Raw genomic sequence first — 18,524 nt, forward strand, 5'->3', positions numbered from 1 at the left:
CATTTGACAGATGCAAAAAATAAGATACCCATATGGAAAATACAACTCCTCATTTCCCAACCATCTAGCCCAGCAATTTCCCTACCATTCTGCACTGGGATGCAGCCAGTCTCCTCAAAAAAAAAAAAAAAAAAAAAAGGATACAGGCTTTTTCACAATTGCTACTGAATGTGTAGGCTTTGAAAGTAATCTTCCAATTCTTTATTATACACATGACCCACAAACACTGTTTATATTGATTCCAAGAATTAAGAATTCAGGGTCCTTATACCAGAGAGGTCTCATGTTCTATCAGTCTACCCCACCATTGCTTCCTTCCAGAGAAACCACAGTCCTTGTTGAGGCAAGAAGACCTAGGCCACAGCTGTGTGGAACAAGAGAGTACCCCTAAGACTGCCTGGTAGAAGAGCTTTGACCAGACGGATGGTAGTTACTACAGGATTATCATATTCCTTTCCTTCTTGGTCCGTACACAGACCATCAGTTAGGTTGTGGCAACAGGAAGACCTGAGCAGAGAAGCCAAAACGGAAATGCTGAGCCATGTTAATGGTCAAGAAGTAGAATGTGGACTGATCAAGTACTGTTAGTGCAGATACATGCTGGAGTTGCAACAGATCAGGGGACAATCTTCCTGGTCCTGAGTTAGGTCCTGTCTCCATGAGGTCTGGCCAGACTACAGCTCTTTCTCATCCTGAAAGGCCTCTGGGATTCCTCCCAACTTGCCACATGTCTGACATTTGTTTTATTTTCTCATGCATCCTTACTTAAGCCTTCCATTTCTTAAGGTAACTTGAATGAGTTTCTGTTCTCGTAATCAAAGACATTTATAGGGGCTCCACAGCAAGATGTCTGAAAGTGTTCCTTTTCTCTTTACTAACTATAAAACAATCTCAGATCTCCCATCTGACAGTCTACACATAACCTCACAAATTTAGGGCTACTTTGCCAGTTTTTGTAATCACAGAGAAAGAAAAGAAATGGCTGGCAAAGCCCCTTTCCCCTGGATTGTCTTTAAATTGCCCTTGCTGCATTTTTTCTCCCAGTCGATCCCTGCCTCACGTAGACCACCAGTTACTTTCAGTAGATCTAGAAGGTTCAGCCACAGTTAAGTCAAGAATAAAAACCCAGCATCCTATGGGAGCCTTAGTAGTCTCTCCACCCTCTGTGGCACTGACAGAATCCCCCCTGTGACTTCTTGGTTGATTTCAAGGTTCAGGGACCAAGTTTTCCACTGGCAAAACCTGATTCTTCTGGTCCCTAAAAAATAAGATTGGCTCCCAAAGCAGTTCCAGCACTGGGAAAAGGTCAGGTCATATCAGAAATTAATGAGCCAGCCCCTCGGAGCACTGCACCTTCTGCAACTCTAATTACTCCTCCCTCCTAACAAAAGACCCCACTCAACTCTCTAGCAACCAGTGATTCTCAATCACAGGCAGTATTTGGAAATGTGAGGGGCCATGCTGGTTGACTCAATGACTTGGTTAGAGTAATACAGGTATTTAGTAACCAGGGATGCTAAATGTCCTATAATGGACAGCAAAGTTCCACACGATGATGAATCATTGTATCAAAATGTTAACAGCACCTCCCTTGAGAAACACTGAGCCCCCTCCAACATTCCCAGCAGACCAAAGCAGGACAGAAAGGCAAAGTCAAGAGAGGAGGGCAGTAAGAGGACCAGCACTGCACCATCAGAAGTGAAGCAGTCGAGTGAAGACTGTCCGGGGATCACCTCGCCCTGGCTACCTCCTTCCCCTCGCCTCCAGGAACACTACTCACAGCACACAAACTCCTTGTTCTCAGTCCTGCTACCACGCAAAACAGTCTTGGGCTCAGATTTAAATTACATCTTTTAAAATGTGTGTCTTTATTTCCACATCTTTTCCTTTGTTCTAATTATGGTAGTTTCTGAGCAACTAATGTTGGTGTTAGTAATAGATAATATCACCTGAAAATTCTTCCATGTTGCTAAAGGGCTTAATTACTAAATTTGTACTATAATATGTCTGTTGGAAAATCCAGAGACTAATTCTTTAGGGGATAACTCCTCAGAGATTAAAGGGAAGGTGAAAACTCTCTCGCCACTTCTCCCAGACTCTTCGTTATGCTCTAGGCAGTATCAAAAGAGACATCCTGCACAAACTAGCTTCACCACCAAGGGTCAGGGCATGGAGAGACCAGATGGAAAGAGACAGCTCAGCAGCCTTGGATTAAAGCACAAATATTTTTGAGGCAGTGCGCTCAGTTATGTCAGAGAGACAGGCCCATGGCACTTTCTGTAACAGACAGATGCTGCAGCAAGGTAAAAAGTTCAGCAAGAGCCACTCACAGATTGAAAAGTGCCCAAGAATGGAGAAGTCCAAAATGCAATCCTGTTTTAAATGAGGTGAGGTCTTGTTATAACAAGTGCACATGCTGTCACTACAAGTGTGCATTTCTGACAAATAGGGTCCTTCCAGACTGAAGCAGTGCTATCCAACAGAATTCCCTCTGATGATGGCAGTGCTCTCTGTCCGCACTGTGCCTGTGTCAATATGGTAGCATTTGTTGTAAGTTTTGTGAGTGTACCTAATAATTGCAGGGACCAGAAACACAGCAAGGCTGAACACAAATCTGCCAGGACAGTTTACATCTAATCCCTGCACTTGCCCTTCCTTAGAGTTAAACTGAGGCCTTCTAGTAAAATAACGTGATTGCTTCAGGCCTAAGTCAGGGTGATGGCCTTTTTCACCATTCCAACACAGTGTTCTAGAAGATTATCAGAACACCTGTGATATTAAAACATTTTATGTATCATTCAAAGAGCATAAGTTGAAGATAAACCCTTTTCCATAATTCCAAAGGAGAGAAGAAACAGAAATGTAAAAGTGCTAGAATAAAAACAGATTTCTCCGAACATTCTCTGGTCTTTGTTGTATTACCTGCAAAATCTGTTCTAGGATCAGTAGTCATTTGGGAGGACATTTTTCTTTGGGGGGGTTACTTCTTTATGTCCTTTGATCTGATTATACATGAGTCACTTTAGCATTAAGAGATTACCACAACCCCCCAACCCCCGGTCAAAAGCAATTTCCTTGACTGCTCTTCTAAACAGCCTCCTTCTCCCTCCTCCACTCTCCCATTTTTTAACTTTCCAAAAAAAAGCCTTTATTCACGAGTATATTGTTGAAATGAGCTGAATATGAAGCTCTCAAGTAAAATCAGAATCCAGTACTGTTCATCATTTCCCACACCACTAACCCTTCACCCTTCAAACTCCCCTGCTCCTCAGCTACTGCCTTCACAAGGATTAAGAGTGATCCTTGAGTCCTGGAAATTTGGGGAGACAGATATTTCTTAGCATTTATAGAGCTCCCAAGTAATCACACAGCACTATGTACATCCCTTCTTTAGGGTGCTGAGTTATAAATGCTGTGTCCATTTTACAGGTAGGGAAACTGGAGCAAAATGAGGCTAAATGATTAAAATACAGTCCCAGAGAAACTCAGAGCAAGATTAAGTCACTGTACACCTCCAGCAGTGGTTCTCAACCAGGGGCAGTTTTCCCCCCCAGGGGACATTTGGCAATGTCTGGAGACATTTTTGATTGTCACGATTGTGGTGGGGTGGAGTGGGGGAACTACCGGCATCTAGTGGGTAGAGGCCAAGGATGCTGCTGAACATGCTACAATGCACAGGACAGCCCACAACAAAGAATCGCCAGGCTCAGCATGTCAGTGGTGCCGAGGATGAGAACCCCTGATCCTCTGGCATCTCCAGCACTACTTTCTTTGGCCCCTAGTCAATAAAGAATGGCTCCCTCTGTAATTTGATCCTTGTACAATATTTACACAAGAAACATGCCAGTTCAGTGTTATTTCTGGCATGCTATACTTTTTAGTTACTTTTAAAATGGAAAATATATGGGAGCCACAGAGGAAAATGAGGAAAGCTGGCAAAGTCTGGCTCCTTTCCTCTAATGAGAAAGCTTAGCAAATACCAGGTCCTTTCCTTAGCGACCCCCAGGCACGGAGCTGGGGTCTGTGTCTGGCTACTCACCTGGACTCTTCAGTTGTTGATGTGCTTTGCAGCTGCCTTTTCTCTGCTTTGCTTATCTCTAAGCATGCGCATCACTCCAGAGCAGTAATGATGTATGCTTATGGGAATCTCCAGAGGTCTACAGCCGCTAATTGTCTATTTTGTTCAGTAAATTGTACTCATTACTGAGCCATGTGAGGCACAGAAGGACATCAGCCTTTCTGGGTGCCCTCTGTGTGAGCCTGGGTAATGGGACGTCATCAGCAAGGGCTCCACAGTATTGAAATAAGATGCTTAAAAACAACCCTCCATCCAGTTTTTCAGCTGATTACTTTTATTTTTTTTATATAACTTCCTGTCCCCCTCTTTCCTAACCATCCTTAGCTCTGCTTAGATTTGTATTAACTATAATTTTCTCTTCAGTGAGTCTGATTTTAGTTTAAGCTCTAGAAGCCAGAGAGTTCAGAAAGGATTAGATGTCCTTTCCACCCCTCCCTCCCAGACTTCCACTGGTCTCTGAGAAGGGCACACCAAACAGTGAACTGCTTCTCCTTTTGGTCTCAAAAATCTTCAGGACAAATGAAAATCCAAAGCCAGCTTTGGTTATAATGCTCCCAGTGCCTACATCCGTTGCACTAGGGACTGCAAACAGAAGAGGAGGGAATGGACATGTGACTTCCAGTGACACTGGATAAAATAAAATGGAATGGGCAAAACCACGTGCTTTGCTACTGCTATTATCCACCAAACTGGGAATCATCAACTCTCTGGTAAGCTGTTTCCGCCCCCCATCCCAAAAAGAAAAGTGATTAATGCAGGAAAAGTTAAGCAAAGTAATCCATGGAGGGGGAGGATGCTGAGAGAGGGGAATTTGAGCCAGCAGAGCTAACAATACGATCCGGCTACAGGAAAGCGGCACTCAGGCCTAGTTCCCTCCTCTACAGTGTATCTCAGGAAGGCCCACCAACACCCTCACCACCCATGTAAATCAAATCCCACACAAACTCACTAAAACTTCTTGTGCTGAGATATTCCCATGCAGAGATTCCATCCCATCACCCTGACAATGGTTTTAGCTTTGTAAGTGCTGATCTTAATGGTGTTTATGAGCTCAATCACTAAAGGCTTTGGGAACCTTTCACAAACAGGGCACCCCATTGCACTGACTCCAAGAGGCTGTTAAGACAAGAGTAAAACCAGAGCAACAATGGCAACAATGCCTTTGACTTACCCTGGAGTAGAGGGTGTGAGAGCCTTCAAACGCACTTACATCCTTGCGACCCATCAGCTCTGCTGCCTTTCACCACTCACTTCTGCATGATGGACCACAATCGATCAATCACCAACTACCAAAGACGAAAAATGAATGAATGCGTTAGGCCAGAAGATCCGTAACTTCAAGTCCCAAGCTACTGCTCAAGTGAATTTGCTAGTGTAGGCTAAGTACTTACTTAACACATAGACCCAAACACATATACTAGCTCTAGTTCAGTAAAAGTTTGTTTCTGGTCCCTGTATACATACTGGACAAGTGAACAGTGGAGGGGCCCTCCTTGATCAGTGATCCAGGCACCCAGGCTGACAAAAGTCCTGCCATCCTTAGACACAGCTTCCAAGATCCCCCAGGGGTCCTTTCCATTCCAGCCTACGAGGAGTGTAAAACAACATGGAGGAACTCACATGGGTGTTCTCTTTTTGTGTTTTCTTCCTAGAAGTGGACCACAACCCTTTTCTGCTTCCACTCAGTTACACAGCCACACCTAAGCCCATGGGTTGCTGGGTAGCTAGTAATCAGTCTCATACAAGCCTGACTCCAGCCCAACAAAGAAGACAATGTTAGTTTTAGAGTATGGAGTTCTGGGTGAGACACTAGCACAGTGAACTTGACTTAGTTACTTAACAACTCTGAGATCTGGTTTCCTCACCTGTGAAATACCCTGCTTCCCTCATTGACCGGTGTGTCAACGTGAGATTCAAAATGAGACAAAACAGCACTTCTGAGACTTTAAAGTACATGCATGGCACCTGGGCATCTTGATAAAATGCAGATTGCAAACTCCCAGATGATACCAATGCTGCTGTTCTCTGACCACTCTTTAAGTAGAAAAAAGATTTTTAAAATTAGAGAATATTTTTGTATACCACAAAGTGATTTGCAGATATAAAGAATTATTATCTTGGCACCGACTTTGATTATACATGAATTCCCAACTAGCCAGCATTTTCAGGATATGTTTAGTCTGGGTACCAGGTAAAATTTCAAAGAGTCACAGGATTTTGGAACTGGAAAGAATTTAAGTGGTCACTGCTCTCCCCTCTTATTTTCCAGACAAGGAAACAAACTCAGAGAAGTCAACGATGTCCCCGAAATCTCAGAACAACTTAGTGTGCTGGAATTAGAATCCAGAAATTTGACTATTTCTTCTCTTATTACATATATTCAATTCTTCTTTTCCTTCTGAAGAAGAAAAGGTAGTTTTATTCTTCTGCTAAAGCGAGAATAAATGCTACCCTGGCCCAAATCTAAAAAGGTACCAGAAGGTAGCATTCACCAGCATGGGTCACCATCGTACCAAATGTAAGTGAGGGGGTTACAGGACAGACATTGAGATTTTCAAGCAGACGTTCTTCAGAACTTAGTGATTTCCATCAAAGTTATATCTCATGTGTCCAAAATGTGACTTGAACACAAATTAACTGCTGTATACCTTCTGGCAAAAACAAGAATTTTTAGTTTCCATATATACACACTGAGTCACTCCTATTAGGGGACAATTAGAAAAAGAGAATTTGAGGTTGCAAATAAAAAAGGGAAAGGAAATAATTAGCTGAGGAGGAGCAGTGGTTTCTGTAGTCAACCCTGGAGACAAATAAAGGAACCTCAAGATTTTTTATCCCCGACACCTAAATTATTTTCCATCTCTGAGATCATGGTGAGTCCTAGGAGTTAACAGCAGAAAGCAAAACATAGGGCCTCAGCAGTGAGAGACAGGAGTCCAAACTCCAAGTCCCAAGTCAGAAAGGCATTGACTTACCTGGAAATCAAATCAGATTGGGGAAGAAGGGAGCCTCTTAGTATGCATGTCTCCAATAAAGCCATATAAATTTGAAAGTGCTTTGGTGAAATTAGGAGGGCGTACTTACTGAGCAAGGAATGATAAATGGAAATCCATACTTGCATATCCATCATTAAGATGGGTAAAATGCTATTATCAGCATCTTCATTTAGTGAGTAATTTCAAGCATTCTAATAAAGGTAAAATGTTCTAAGAACTTCTATAGGTTTACTTCTGTACTCCACCCCCAACTCTCTTCCACCATAGTGTCTCTAGCACCTCAAAAATTCTCACATCCTGGCCATTTCCCAGAACCTATTCTAGACCCTAGAATTTTTACCCTATTTTTGTGCCATGGACCCTCCCCTCCTTTTGGCAATCTATTGAAGCCTAAGGAGCTCTTTCTTAGAATAATCTGTTAAATGCATAGAGAAGATATATAAGATTACAAAGGAAGCCAATTATATGGAAATACTCTTCTATCCACATAGCCCTCAAGAGTCCATGGACCCAATTTAAAAACATCTGATTGGGGAATGACTCTTCTAGGGTGATGAAAGCTTTTTCTTACAGGAAAGGTTATGCAGAAAAGTTTTAAAAATACAAGGATGTATAGTAACAATGCTGCTCAAGAACAGAGAAGAAAAGAATGAGGTGTGAAAAGAAGCCTGACCTTGAATTTCTGCCCAAACACAACACTATTCATGCTATGGCTTTAAAACCCTACATTAAGGAATTACTCAGAATTTTTTTGGCTCCAGCCCTGTAGACACAGCATCTTCTGTGTACTGATGGCAGGTGAAGAAACACAGCACTGGAGAAGGCAAGACTGACATGAGCCCGAGCTTGGGTCCTAGTTCTCTAACTAGCTCTGTTAGCTTGGTCAAGTCACTCAGCTCTGAGGTGAAACAAGATGAGAAGGTTGAGCTAAACCATCCCTAGGTTTCTTACAACTCTGAATTATTAGGATTCTAAGACAATGCACAATCATTTCTCTGAGAAGAAATATTAGTGAGATTTCTTTTTGCCCTAGGTTCACTGCATGAAAATACCTTCTAGATGAGAATTTTTCAGAGGTTTCAGAAATACCTTATAAGACTCACCTGGCCATAGAATTTAGACTTAGAAGGGATTTTAAGAGACATGCACCACATCTCACCAATCCCAGTGACCAGGTGAGAAAACTGAGGTTCTGAAAGGCAAAGAAATGTATTTGAGGTCACATGATGAGGCAGTGTTAGTGGACTGTTCTGACTACTGCCATCTAGCATCAGCAGTATTTTAGGATTTGGCACTGGTAGTAGAACCTAGCTCATGAGTTCACTTGAAGAGAGACAAAAATAAACTTCAAATAAGCTGAGCCATAGAATGGGGATGGCACGAGGAAGCAGGTGACTGGGGTAATGACTCCCAGCAGCAGCGTTCTATGCCTCCAGTAGGGTCAAAGCTCGTATGCACAGCAACCTCACTAGCAACAGTACTACCTCCCTCAAATATCATGGCTACAAAATCCATCTCAAAGAACAGTCAATTACAAAAAACGAAAAACAACAACAAAAACAAAAAACGTATTTCAAAACAGGGGAATAGATGAACGAACCCTGGCTAATAAGGTCAATGAAACCAGAGTTCAAGATTTGAATTGTTAATACAATCTTAAAATCTTAAAATACTTGTTAGGAATTTTTAAGTTTTAGGATTCAGAATAACTTTGACCTACCTTTGTGGACAGCGCTGAAGTACAGTAGCTACGAGCATTATTTTAACTAATACCCTCACCACTATCTTCAGAGCATGTAATTATTGGATACTGATCAGGTTTAAAAGTTAGACATGTATTTCCATAGTCCCGTCCACGTGTAGAGACTAGTTTTATAAGCAAAGAAGTAGAAACTATGAAGTTGTTGGGAATTTTGATTGAATCATGATTTCAACCTCATTTTCAATTAGCCAACATGTATGCCAAGTACTTTCAAAACCTGTGCTATGAGGCTTAATTGTCAGTTTACCCTCTCCACCTCCCACACACAACCAGCAGAGTAATGGTACCATTCCCACCCACAATCACCATCCCTACCTTAGAGCAACATTTCTGGCTTTCAGAACTTTTTTTTTTTTTAAGATTTTCTTTGAGAACCGATACAGCCTTTCAAAATCTATACTAGAGGCTACACACCGCTGGTTTGCCAGCTCTATATTTCATCTCTTCCAGGAATTCCCAGAGACAGCAGTGCCATCTACTGGTAGGGAGGGCACAACTTGTTTTCTGGAAGCCAGTGGGTGACATGCCAAGGATCTGAAAGAATGGCAGCCTAGATTTGTGTCTTTGTGAGCCTTTCTTTTCTAGAGCACATTACAAGCATAACTGATGCTTACAATCTGACACACGGAACTCCACAGGGGCCCCCATCGTGAAGGGCAGGTCTTCTGTAAGCCACAAAAAGCCCAGCCAGTCTAGCCAATAGTGAGGCGGCTCTGCCTAGAAATGCCTCCTCAAGGCTCCTCAAGGCTGAGCCTTGCTGAATTAAACACTTCCTAGCTCTCCTTTACCCCCATGCTTCTGTATCAGATGATCTCACCCGTGCCCCCACCTGTGGCAATGTTATCCCGCTCTATCTTACAGCAAGCGTCCCAGGGAAGGTGCTCAGACCCCTCGCAACGTGAAGGCTCTTAGATTTACACAATGTGACACAGATCCTGCTCAAAGGACGCTACTGCTTAGGCATGCAGGTCAGACTCTAATCTCTCTCATTCACTCTCCATCCCCCCCGTCCCTGACCCAGGGGACAGAAACAACAGAAAGGAAATGATTTTGTTGTTGCTTTGAAAGCTACACTAGTGGGCTTTTATTGACTCAGAGAATAAACCTTGTCCTGTAGGTCACCGAGGTACGTTGCTTCCCTCAAGATGAACTAAGCCTGCCAATCTTTCTGTGTTCCCTTGTGTAACCTAATAAGTGTTTCTCAACCTTTCCAAAACCCCTGCCTCCCTTCCACAGGCTAAAGATAAACACTGCATGCCCTTTGTGTATTTATATAACAAAAGTGACATTTTTCTCTCTAAACATAAGCATATACCTTTTCAAACTACACCACCTACCCCAGCCTCAGAATTCCTTCCTCTCCCCACTGCATACCAGCTAAAAACAAATCACTGACAAATTTTAAAATTATTCTTACTATTCCAAGCTGTCAGGTGACAATCTATATTTTACTTTACGAGAGTCATTTGTTATATTCCCAACAAGCTTTGCAGCACCTTCTCTTTTACTTTTGCTCACCCCAGAGAACCACAAAAAGTTGATTTGTTACAGCTGATGTTAATTCTGATTCCCCTAACAAATTTAAGTGTTCCCTCTTCAATTAGCTTGAACTTGCCAAGTAAATTGATTTCTTAGCAAGTGTAGGCATTTCACAGGCATGGGGTGTGCCTTAGATGCTTGAAAAAAATCACATTGTTTCCTAAAAAAACACAAAACTTTGTATGGGGAAGGTAAGAGTAATAAAAAGCCTTTGAAGCGGTATCTACCAGAAACCGGAGAGATTCTTGCCCATTTCCTACCAGAATAAGCTCTAAATGAATTACAGTGAAACTCCAGTATACAGTAAAATCTTCCTTATAACAGTTAGTTGAACCACTTCTTACCGAGCAGACTACCAGGTACATCTAACAAATTAACCAGTGGAAAACTGAAGGGACTTTCTATACTTCGTTATAAGATGTACAGTGTGCCCTTGCTATTGCAGGTCTGGGGAAATGCAGAAGGAAAGAGGCAGGGGATGCCTCCCTTTTTAAAGTATGACTTAAAGGAGACATTCCCCCCCACCCCCATACACAAGCAGGTTTGGCATCCAATGGTCTTCTTTAAACACGCACTTTTCAAAGAATTAAGGAGATCTAAATGGGTGTAATTTAGACCCTCCCTTCCCTTCTCCCTACAGCCCATTAACATGCTGGAAATAAGTCATTACTTGCTTCGGCAGCCCAGAAAAACCTCAGTTTACAGAAATAACCAGTTTACAGGATAAACGCCCTTCCCTCCCCTCCCCTCCCCACCCCACCCCCCCCGCCCCTCAGAAAAAGGTTTTCTTGAAAGAGAATATCAGTGTGATGGTCTGGTCTGCAGTTCACTGCAGGCATCTCCCTCCTCACAATTACCAGTCATCAGTTTCGCTGTAATTTCTTATGGTAGCCTCTCATTTAGACCTGCTCCACCAGTGCCCAGCTGCTTTTAAAATCATCATTTTCCGTCTCCTTACGGATCTCTGGATTCCTTCGGCAGGCTGAAAGCGCTCAATTTCGGTGCAGCTCGGGGACTGAGAGCTGGCGGGCAGGTCCGGAGAAGCCTTGCACCGGTGCACCTGGGCTGGCCCACCGGTCCTTGCCCCCACCCCCCACCCCCGCACGGCTGCGCCAGGAATTCGGCTTTGCTCGCCGCCGCCGGATTACTTCGAGTCCCGCGGCTTGGCCAAAGTGACACCACATTTTTTTATTCGTTTTCACATGTGACAGGTCCCACTGCATTAAAGCCATCTTCTCCCCGGCCCCCGCCCCACCACCTTTCACCCTTTACCTGGGGAGGGGGTCGATACCAAAATCCCCCCGGGCGGGAAACAAAGGCTGAGGCAAGGCTGCCAGGTGGGCAACTCCCCTCAGGCGGACCCGTCACCGCGGTGAGGAGGATGGGGAGATGCATTAGAGGGCAGAAAAAGGGAAACCGAGGCACCGAGGGTGATGGCTGAGCCCGGGTCTGCATCCTCTCCCAAGCGACGCTCCCCGGGCGGGCGAACCCCAGACCTCCCCCCGCCCCGCTCGCCCGCACCCGGCAGCGGAAGGACAGGGAGGCCACCCCGCGGCGGTTCTTACCTCGGGAGAAGCGCTTCAGCTCCCTCCGACGGCTCGCGGGGAAAAAAAAAAAAAAAAAAAAAAAAACCCTGCCGCTTGCGCACGCGCACTCGCGTTCTCGCGCCTTCGCGCCCCCGCGCGCGCCTATCCGACCCGGCTTTGGCCCGCCCCGGCCCTGTCCGTCAGCGTCCGCGAGAGCCAATCCAGTAGCACGGGAGGACCAGCCCCGGTCACGTGGTAGTGCCAGCCAATCACCAAATTGCCCTCGGCAGCACCCTCTCCGATGTCTCTGGGGGTTCGGTTGCTACCCAGTGGAGCGGGTGCGAGGTGTGCACAAAGGGCTGAGTGTCTGTTCGGGGGGTTGATTGGCGCTAGATTGATCAATTACTAGATCAATCGATATCTCAAATTCTAAATATGAATAAGAATGACCTGGGCATCTTGTTAAAAGGCAGATTCTGATCCACTAAGTCTGAGATGGGGGCTTGAGACTCTGCCTTTCTAACAAGCTCTAGGCGGTGATGGTGATGTTCCTGTTCTGAGGACCACGCTTTGGGTAGCAATATTTTGAGGACACTTGTCAGAAAATGATGGTTATAACCCCCGCTCCATGTTATCTAAAAGTTTCAAGACCTTTTCCTTCCTCAAGTGATGGAAAGCATTCCAGGGACTGACTAAACAAGGGGTGTTCTGGTGACGCTCGTAGTTTGGGCACAGGCTGAGGGAAGGTATGTTTAATTTCAACATCACCCATCCTTGGCCCATGGGACACAAACCTGTGCCGATTTGGTGGACGCTCCTTATTGAGAACTAGGTCATCTTAAAGTATTGGGCATGTGTGTCACTGTGCTATACTCTTGGCCAGAGAAGCAACATGAGTGGTTTCTGCTTTCTGGAAACTTGCAGTCTGTCACAGAACTACACAGGCAAACTCAGGAAGAAACATACAGGAATAACATGTAGGGAGCTAATTGTTGCAGCATCTTGGACAATTCAGGCCAGAACTATCCAAAATAAGCCAGAGAGGTTGTTATATCCTATCTTAGGGATCTTTGAAATTGTCGAGATAGCCTTCTGTCAGTAATTCCGGAGTCTGGAATTCAGGAAGCCCAATGCCTCTGTCATCTCTAAAACTTGACCTAAATCTAAGTATTTTCAGACTGGCCGCTAGTATATTTGTTGTTCAGCACAGTCAAGCTCTTATTACTCAAGACTGCACCAAAGTGATTCAAAGGTCTAAGTGCTGCATTCTCCAAAACCTTCTTCCTACTTCAGATCAGGTGGTGTGACACTGCTTCCAGAAGTTTTCTCTTACTATTCCTCAAGGTGATCAAACTGTCACTTAGAGAAAACTTCACCCTTGTCAGTGTGTCTTGGGCCTCTGACTTATCAGCCCTACAAGTGAAGCCTGCTTAGCAATCTCAGACATTGTTCATGAGTGTCTCTATCAGAGATAGCATAGCACAAAGCTCAGAGTTGCAGGGAATGCACTGAATCTAGCACAACAATGGTTCTGGCTGCAGCTGGAGTAATGAAACGTCTAACCAAGAAAAATATGTTTGGAAGTCTCAGAGAAAGTTTATTGTGCTGTCTTTAAACCACTGGTCCTCAAGCTTGGGTGTACGTTAACGCTTTTAGGGAAATAGGTTTTGGGGGTCCTGTGCCTAGAGATTCCGATTGGAGTGAAGAGTGGAGCCTGGGCAACTATAGTTTAAAAAGTTCCACAGGTGATTTGTATCCAGCCATGCTTGAGAATACCTATATAAGCTGCTAGATTGAGGAACTCATTGTTTAAAAAGGGAGATCAACTCAGCAACACAAATCACTAATGACATAAAGATTGGAAACAAAGACCTAAATGTAAGGCCAGACACTATCAAACTCTTAGAGGAAAACATAGGCAGAACACTCTATGACATAAATCACAGCAAGATCCTTTTTGACCCAGCTCCTAGAGAAATGGAAATAAAAACAAAAATAAACAAATGGGACCTAATGAAACTTAAAAGCTTTTGCACAGCAAAGGAAACCATAAACAAGACCAAAAGACAACCCTCAGAATGGGAGAAAATATTTGCAAATGAAGCAACTGACAAAGAATTAATCTCCAAGATTTACAAGCAGCTCATGCAGCTCAATAACAAAAAAACAAACAACCCAATCCAAAAATGGGCAGAAGACCTAAATAGACATTTCTCCAAAGAAGATATACAGATTGCCAACAAACACATGAAAGGATGCTCAACATCACTAATCATTAGAGAAATGAAAATCAAAACTACAATGAGATATCATCTCACACCAGTCAGAATGGCCATCATCAAAAAATCTAGAAACAATAAATGCTGGAGAGGGTGTGGAGAAAAGGGAACCCTCTTGCACTGTTGGTGGGAATGTAAACTGATACAGCCACTATGGAGAACAGTATGGAGGTTCCTTAAAAAACTAAAAATAGAACTACCATATGACCCAGCAATCCCACTACTGGGCATATACCCTGAGAAAACCATAATTCAAAAAGAGTCATGTACCACAATGTTCATTGCAGCTCTATTTACAATAGCCAGGACATGGAAGCAACCTAAGTGTCCATCATTGGATGAATGGATAAAGAAGATGTGGCACATATATACGATGGAATATTACTCAGCCATAAAAAGAAACGAAATGGAGGTATTTGTAGTGAGGTGGATGGAGTTAGAGTCTGTCATACAGAGTGAAGTAAGTAAGAAAGAGAAGAACAAATACAGTATGCTAACACATATATATGGAATCTAAGGAAAAAAAAAAAAGGTCATGAAGAACCTAGTGGAAAGACGGGAATAAAGACACAGACCTACTAGAGAACGGACTTGAGGATATGCGGAGGGGGAAGGGTAAGATGTGACAGGGTGAGAGAGTGGCATGGACATATATACACTACCAAACGTAAAATAGATAGCTAGTGGGAAGCAACCGCATAGCACAGGGAGATCAGCTCGGTGCTTTGTGACCACCTAGAGGGGTGGGATAGGGAGGGTGGGAGGGAGGGAGACGCAAGAGGGAAGAGATATGGGAACATATGTATATGTATAACTGGTTCACTTTGTTATAAAGCAGAAACTAACACACCATTGTAAAGCAATTATACTCCAATAAAGATGTTAAAAAAAAAAAGATTGGAAACACAAGAAAAGCTTCCACATAATTTGTGAGAATAGATTTTTTTAAAGGCCAAAAATAATTCATAGGGAATAAATACTCTGAAGACTATTCAGTAGACTAAATTTAAAAGCCAGGTTCACAACTAGGTTTAATTCCAGTTGATTTAGTAAATATTGCAAAAAGAACCTATTACCTTTTGTTAACCATACCAAACTGATGAACTCTCTGGTGATATCTTGACTTGTTTTATGTCCTTCTTAACTAAAAGCAAATTTCTATTTGCATTATTAAGAGTTATTCTCTGAGGCTGTTCCCAAAGTGTGCAACAGAATCACCTGGAGTCCTGGTTAAAATGCAGATTCCCAGGCCTCCACACCAAACCTCCTCTAGCCTCTCTCCTGTAACAATTCTGAAGCCACCACTAGTTAAACTTGAGTCCAAGTTGTACCTCCTGATACAGAACATCTACATATAGGCAAACTCTCAAGCTGTGCTATTAGTTTGCCATGATAGCTAAATGAAGGAGGTGAGCCTATTTTAAAGTATTCCAGGAGAGTCTCAATTCTCTTTACTGGGATTTTACCATATTCTTATATTTTGTGACAAAAAGTGATTAGTGCTAGGATCTTGGAAAGCTATTGTTGCACAGAGTTTTTCTGTGGAGTAATATTTGCTGTAGTGGAGTATGACCTAGTTTTTAACTGAATTAGTAAGGTCCCCTCAGAACACTCTGCCAACAACAGCCATTTTGCTCAAAAGTGACTTTATTGAAGAGACTGTCTTTTCTCCATTGTATATCCTTGCCTCCTTTGTCATAGATTAGTTGACCATAGGTGCATGGGTTTATCTCTGGGCTTTCTATCCTGTTCCATTTATCTGTATTTCTGTTTTTCTGCCAGTACCATACTGTCTTGATTACTATAGCTTTGTAGTATAGTCTGAAGTCAGGGAGCCTGATTCCTCCAGCTCCATTTTTCTTTCTCAAGATTGCTTTGGCTATTTGGAGTCTTTTGTGTTTCCATACAAATTGTGAAATCTTTTGTTCTAGTTCTGTGAAAAAAGTGGTGCTGGGAAAACTGGACAGCTACATGTAAAAGATTGAAATTAGAACACTCCCTAACACCATACACAAAAATAAACTCAAAATGGATTAAAGACCTGAATGTAAGGCCAGACACTATCAAACTCTTAGAGGAAAACATAGGCAGAACACTCTATGACATAAATCACAGCAAGATCCTTTTTGATCCACCTCCTAGAGAAATGGAAATAAAAACAAAAATAAACAAATGAGACCTAATGAAACTTCAAAGCTTTTGCACAGCAAAGGAAACCATAAACAAGACCAAAAGACAACCCTCAGAATGGGAGAAAATATTTGCAAATGAAGCAACTGACAAAGGATTAATCTCCAAAATTTACAAGCAGCTCATGCAACTCAATATCAAAAAAACAAACAACTCAACCTAAAAATGGGCAGAAGACCTAAACAGACATTTCTCCAAAGAAGAGATACAGATTGCCAACAAACACATGAAAGAATGCTCAACATCACTAATCCTTAGAGAAATGCAAATCAAAACTACAATGCGATATCATCTCACACCAGTCAGAATGGCCATCATCAAACAATCTACAAACAATAAATGCTGGAAGGTGTGGAGAAAAGGGAACCCTCTTGCACTGTTGGTGGGAATGTAAATTGATACAGCCACTGTGGAGAACAGTATGGAGGTTCCTTAAAAAACTAAAAATAGAACTACCATACGACCCAGCAATCCCACTACTGGGCATATACCCTGAGAAAACCATAATTCAAAAAGAGTCATGTACCACAATGTTCATTGCAGCTCTATTTACAATAGCCAGGACATGGAAGCAACCTAAGTGTCCATCAACAGATGACTGGATAAAGAAGATGTGGCACGTATATACAATGGAATATTACTCAGCCATAAAAAGAAACGAAATTGAGTTATTTGTAGTGAGGCAGATGGACCTAGAGTCTGTCATACAGAGTGAAGTAAGTCAGAAAGAGAAAAACAAATACCATATGCTAACACATATATATGGAATCTGAAAAAAAAAAGAAAAGAAAAAAAAACGGTCATGAAGAACCTAGGGGCAAGACGGAAGTAAAGACGCAGACCTACTAGAGAATGGACTTGAGGATATGGGGAGGGGGAAGGGTAAGCTGGGACAAGGTGAGAGAGTGTCATGGACATATATACACTACCAAACGTAAAATAGATAGCTAGTGGGAAGCAGCCGCATAGCACAGGGAGATCAACTCCGTGCTTTGTGACCACCTAGAGGGGTGGAATAGGGAGGGTGGGAGGGAGGGAGATGCAAGAGGGAAGAGATATGGGGACATATGTATACGTATAACTGATTCACTTTGTTATAAAGCAGAAACTAACACACCATTGTAAAGCAATTATACTCTAATAAAGATGTTAAAAAAAAAAAACAGACATCACAAAAACTTATCTAAAAAAAAAAAAAAGTGACTTTATTTGCCACATCAGAAATATGGAAGCCTGATGTGTAAGCCTGCAATCTAACTTCCCTCTGCTCTCACACTTTTAAAAATGTATTTCACAGCATTCAAATGGGGGGAATTTTTTCCCACCTTGTAAACTTCTAGCTTTATCTACTGGGTAAAATAAGCACATTTTTCACTGATATTTAACCAGCATCAGTAATTTAAATTTTTAACTAGAAAAAAGAATTTATTTTCTCTTTGTGAGTGTCATCATTACAAAAAGAGGCATCGAGAAACAAAGAAATTCTTGCTTGAGGATAAGAATTTGAAAAAAGAACATCCAGACTGTCATTCATTTTCTGTTTCTCAGTCTGCTTACCTCACAAGTATAACCTGGCTGTCCTATCTCAGGAAATGGATAGGTTAGTATCTGATATAAATCAGGAGTTAGCTTATGCAAGCCCCCCTCCCTCCCTTTCCCCCCACCCCCCAGAAATTGCTTAGTAAGAGATTTAGGAATATTTGAAAAGATAAGAAAGAGATAAGACATAAACAGCCAAGTCTCCAGAAATCCACCCATTGCTCCATGATGATCAGAACCCCCACAGACTGCTTTATGATTGCTAATTATGTTTTTATCTCTCTAGCAATAAATATCTTCTTTAAACTTAATTTTTCTCACTCATGAAGACCCACAGATTACCCAAGATTCTAGTTTCCATCTTGCCAGGATAACCATTTTATGTCTATGTATCTGTATTTTAATAACTGGTACCTTTTTTTCCATTTAGTAGTGTAAATGTCTACAGATTTAGCCTAACACACTGGACGTTTTAAGATAAGTTTATGTTCTTTATATTCTTTATATTATCTGTAAAGATATATATTCTTTTGTAATATTTTTTATAAAATATTTCATACTTAAAACATGATATGCCCCTCTATACCTCCCCCAAATTAAGAAATAAAACATTAT

Source organism: Eubalaena glacialis, chromosome 6 (assembly GCF_028564815.1).
Source record: "Eubalaena glacialis isolate mEubGla1 chromosome 6, mEubGla1.1.hap2.+ XY, whole genome shotgun sequence".
NCBI classification, from domain to species: domain Eukaryota; kingdom Metazoa; phylum Chordata; class Mammalia; order Artiodactyla; family Balaenidae; genus Eubalaena; species Eubalaena glacialis.